The sequence below is a fragment of the Periplaneta americana genome, chromosome 6, assembly GCF_040183065.1.
Source record: "Periplaneta americana isolate PAMFEO1 chromosome 6, P.americana_PAMFEO1_priV1, whole genome shotgun sequence".
NCBI lineage: Eukaryota > Metazoa > Arthropoda > Insecta > Blattodea > Blattidae > Periplaneta > Periplaneta americana.
Genome location: NC_091122.1, coordinates 149108503 through 149114502, shown reverse-complemented (window position 1 = coordinate 149114502; position 6000 = coordinate 149108503).

Here is a 6000-nt window from a genome sequence, read left to right as displayed (position 1 = left end):
GTGATGGAGATAATGGTGGCGACATTGATAAAGATGGTGATGGACATAATGGTGGCGACATTGATAATGATCGTAATGGAGATAATGATGGCTACATTGATAATGATCGTAATGGAGATAATGGTGGCGACATTAAAGATGGTGATGGAGATAATGGTGGCGTTATTGATAATGATGATATAATAGTAATGTTGGCGACTGTGATAATGATAGTGATGGAGATAATGGTGGCGACATTGATAAAGATGGTGATGGAGATAATGGTGGCGACATTGATAATGATCGTAATGGAGATAATGGTGGCGACATTGATAATGATCGTAATGGAGATAATGGTGGCGACATTGATAATGATGATGAGATAAAAGTGGCGACGGTGATAATGATGGTGATGGAGATAATAGTGGCGTTATTGATAATGATGATATAATAGTAATGTTGGCGACTGTGATAATGATGGTGATGGAGATAATGGTGGCGACATTGATAAAGATGGTGATGGAGATAATAGTGGCGTTATTGATAATGATGATATAATAGTAATGTTGGCGACTGTGATAATGATGGTGATGGAGATAATAGTGGCGACATTGATAAAGATGGTGATGGAGATAATGGTGGCGACATTGATAATGATCGTAATGGAGATAATGGTGGCGACATTGATACGGATGATATAATAGTGTTTGCGATAGTGATAATGCTGATGAAGATAATGGTGGCGACGGTGATAATGATGGTGAGGGAGATAATGGTAGTGATGGTTATGAAATAATGGTGATGATGGTGATTATAATGACTATGTTGGCGACAGTGATAATGGTGATGGTCATTATGTTGGCGACAGTGATAATGATGGCGATTATGTTGGCGACTGTGATAATGATGGTGATGGAGATAATGGTGGCGACGGTGATGATGGTGATGGAGATAATGGTGGCGATGGTGATGATGTTGGCGATAGTGATAATGATGGTGATGGAGATGGTAATAATGTTGGCGATTGTGATAATGGTGGTGATGCAGATAATGATGGTGGAAATAATGGTGGCGACATTGATTATGACAATAATAGTAATGGTGGCAATGGTGATAATGATGGTGATGGAGATAATGGTGACGACATTGATAATGGTGATAATGTTGATTGTGATAATAGTAATGGCGATGGTGAAAATAATAAAGATGATATGGTGATTATGATAATGGTGATGTGATAAAATAATAATAATAATAATAATAATAATAATAATAATAATAATAATAATAATGGAGATATTGACAATAATGTTTGATATGGTATTATGATAATAAAGGTGATGATTATGTTGGTTATGATGGTAAGGGTGGTAGTGTTCGTTAGTGCTGATGAGCGTCGATTACACTGGCGTAATGATAATTAAAGTTCTGAATATTGATACGACATACTTAGCAGAAACAAGACATCTTTAAGTGAATGCACTGAAATGAGAGCATGAGTAACATGGTAAGAAACGTGATAGTTTCATTTCAAACAAAATGCGGGGCGAAAGATTAGGTTTTGAACTCATTTTTTCCGTGTTAAGATTACTAGGAAGTTGTTTCCTTCTTTGCTCTGGGGTGATGCTTGTAAATGCTTCGGAGACTGATATTAGTTCGGTTTCTAATGAAACTGGGAAGAAGTTCCAATCAAAGAGAATCCGAGCGCCGTCTCTCTCTTTCTTGTTTTTTCCCTCTCCAGGCAGGTCAGCCGCAGACCCGACCGGGGATCAAAATCGTGCAAAAATGTTCTCTCTCCTTTCTTCTCCGGCTTTATCTCAAAAATGGTCCAGCGTTTACTTTCTCTCTCTCTCTCTCTCTTTCTGGGCTGATCATGTGAGTCGCTCCCCTCCCCTCCCGCTGTGCATCCCCTCCAGCGGTACTAGTTGACCTTGGCACGTGCGAAGCTGCGAATAGTACTGCAGGCTGGATCCAGCAGTCATGAGTCACTGCGGGCAGGGGTGTCATCCCCACTGTTTACATAGCTTGCAAGACAATTACCGCAATTTTTATTGTAGTAGTAATAGTAATAAACAATTATTTTGCGCCAACAAGTGGTCTGCTTCATTCCAATTACATTAATAGCTATAAGATACTCCGAAATAAACGTGAATGTCACAAAGAAATTTTAATCACACGCTTTACAACAACTCATTTTTATAATGTTCTCAACTATGCTGCTGTTTATAGTTTCTCTGTGGCTGTTACTGAAGATACATAAATTCTCTTCATCTACTCTTTGAATATAGGCATTCTGCTGGGAAACATTACACATTAGTAGAGCCCGGATGTTTAGGCATTTATAACAGTCAAAATAGGCAGGCATAAAAACCAATAAAACGTAAAAAAAAGGCATAATAATCTTTGAAAAATGTATAATTTTAAAAAGGCATAATATATTTTAGCAATAAATTTAAATTATATGAACATAACTCACATATTTACTTCGTAGGTGACACATGTTGACTTATAAAATACTTTTTTCCGTGATTAACTGTCTTTTCACAAACCTTACATATTAAAACTGTTCCATCCGTTGAAAACAAATGGGCACCAAATTCGCAAAGGTAAGCATGAAGTTTACTTTGCAATGGTTTATTGAATTTAGCTAGACGATCTTATACTTTCTGTCATCCGACATTAACCGACTATTCCTCACTCAAATTTCTTTCTCCTACAATAATAAATACCTACAAGATTTGAAAATATGAAAGCAAACAATTGGAAATGCTACGTGACAATTTCTATGAGAACGAGCTTAATATTTAAAATTATAAAGCTGATTGTTGGTATCGCGAAGTGAAGACATTACAGTATTATATTTTGTAACTGTGGATTGTCGATCATTATTCATATTACACCAATAGTATTAAAGCACGATTATTAGCAGATTAAGCACCGAAATAATTACTTTTATTTACTATTGTTAGCAAAGTTAGTCATTGATTCAAATATTTAAATTTCATACACATTACATTACAATTAATTACAAAATTGCAAATATAAACAAGAAATATTGCTTTAAAATTACAAAAAAAAAAAAAAAAAAAAAAAAACCATTTATTAATAAGAAAAACCTTAAACAGGCAAAAAAAATTGGCCCTATCTCTTCGATTTACTCCAAATCACATTTATATCTATGCAAATAATGATTTACTTCCACCCAGTAAAAAAGGAATTTTGCCAAACATCCGAGCTCTACAAATTACATTTGGGTGAATATTCCCTGGGCGAAAGTTTCTACAGCCATTCTGCTTGTCCTTCAATCCTATTTGCAGATGATACTGTACAAGTGCGATTATCTCAACTAAACAATATGATCACGTTATAAACACTTCTAATACAATGTTGAAGCTAATGAATGAACGGTAATTTAATAAAGATTATGAGCTGTGTCCATGTAATACAGTACCTCGTAAATTTACTATCATAATTATTACTTTTAATTGGTTTATTTTACGACACTTTATCAACTTCTATGGTTATGCTTTATATTACCGGTTTTCTGTAAGGTTGTGAAATTTGGACTCTCACTTTGAGAGAGGAACAGAGGTTAAGGGTGTTTGAGAATAAGGAGCTTAGGAAAATATTTGGGGCTAAAAGGGATGAAGTTACAGGAGAATGCGGAAGGTTACACAATGCAGGACTGAATTCATTGTATTCTTCACCTGACATAATTAGAAATATTAAATCCAGACGTTTCAGATGGACAGGGCATGTAGCACGTATGTGCGAATCCAGAAATTAATATAGAGTGTTCGTTGGGAGGCCGGAGGGAATAAGACCTTTGGGGAGGCCGAGACGTAGATGGGAGGATAATATTAAAAGAATTTGAGGGAGATGGGATATTATTGTAGAGACTGGATTAATCTTGCTCAGGATAGGGATCGATGGCGGGCTTATACGAGGGCGGCAATGAACCTCCAGGTTCCTTAAACGCCATAAGGAAGTAAGTAAGTGATAATGTCTTTTCATACCTATTGCCATTCCCCTCTACTTATAAGCAGGGTTTCTCTGCATTGACAACAATCAGAACGAAACACAGAAATAGCTTGAATCCAGAATCGCCTCTGACACTCGCATTCAAGAAGATTCGGCCAAGAATCTAGGAGTTGGCGTGCAGAAAACAATTTCAGGCATCTCATTAACGGCTCATAACCTTTTAAGTCAATAATATGATAGAGTAAATAGGTGAAATTTGAATAATTTCAGACATTTTAACATTTTTCTTGGAATATAATACATTATCGCTAATATCAATATGAACTTTTGTATTTACATGTTTAGGGAAATTATGGAAACTTTATAAAATGAAAATAAAAGTAACTGAAGTCACAATTTTATTGAGCTGTCCGATTTGTAATTGCTAACAGATTAAGGGAACATGGTGAATACGAAGTATATGAGGGCAGAAACCTAGCACGTGGGGTAACGTTTTATGCTCATTACATCTCCTGCAATAGGTAGGTATTGCTAAGGCTTCTGCCAGGGAGTACAAACAAATTAAATTTGACAATGGAACTGTTTTGGAGTTATCATCAAAGGTTTGACAACTTATTAAGGCTAATGAGGACACTGAATGAGCAATATAAATACTGTATATGCAGTGCTTTACAGTGTGAGGAAGGGAGCGAAGAAAGCAGCCATTTGGACAGGCGAAAAATTTTCCGGAAAAAAAAAGATAGTGAGAAATTTTCCGGATAATTATTTTCAATTTTTCATTCTCACATCATTATTAGTTTTTGTGTAGGCCTACCAGTTCCTAGCTAGCATGAACGAGTTAGTTCTGTTTTGTTAAATACCAGTAGTTATTGCTGGTGCTGTTCTATTTAATCCAGTCGCTACCATCATATCCTACCTCCCTCAAATCCATTTTAATGTTATCCTCCCATCTACGTCTCGGCCTCCCCAAAGATCTTTTTTCCCTCCGGCCTCCCAACTAACGCTCTATATGCATTTCTGGATTCGCACATACGTGCTACATGCCCCGTCCATCTCAAACGTCTGGATTTAATGTTCCTAATTATATCAGGTGAGGAATATAATGCGTGCAGTTCTGCGTTGTGTAACTTTCTTCATTTTCCTGTAACTTCATCCCTCTTAGCGCCATATATTTTCCTAAGAAACCCTTAGTCTCTGTTCTCTCTCAAAGTGAGAGTCCAGGTTTCACAACCATACAGAACAATATAACTGTTTTATAAATCCTAACTTTCAGATTTTTTGACATAAGGGTAGATGACAAAAGCTTCTCAACCGAATAATAACACGCATTTCCCATATTTATTCTGTGTTTAATTTCTTCTCGAGTGTCATTTATTATAAATAAAATTACCTGATGGAACAAATCCATAGTCACAAAATTAAAAATATTACCGTAACAGTAATAGAATCGTAGGATGCTTCTTGTGATTTTGAATGCACATGAGAAAGCAATTGCAAACAAACAAAAAATAAATAAAAACATATTATTATTATTATCATTATTATTATTATTATTATTATTATTATTATTATTATTATTATTATTGATAGCGTTTCATTTCTCGTGGGATCCTAAGTAAGTTAGCCTGCTCTTCGGCTTTTAGTGCATAAGTGCACATTTCGGAATTTTAAGTGCATATTTATAGGCGATATTTTAGGCTTTTAGTGCATATAATTCTCAACACTATTAATAAATAGACTTCGGATTTTAGGTAAAAACCTAACTTAATCCTTAAAAGATAAGTTCATAAAAACTTGCAAGTACACGTTTCACATAAAACTATGCCTAAAATTGATAATTTAATAGCACCTAAAAATGCCTATTTTGACGACAAAGCTTATTTTTATCTATTAAGTATTTTTATCTCTAATAGATCAATACACCCATTTTTATTTCGAAAATTTGTATTTTAAATTCCAAATGTGTTCCTGGTTATGTTGGAAATAAAGTACGGGATAAACTGGAGCAAGTTCTGCAGAGAAATGTAGGGCTGAAGGACC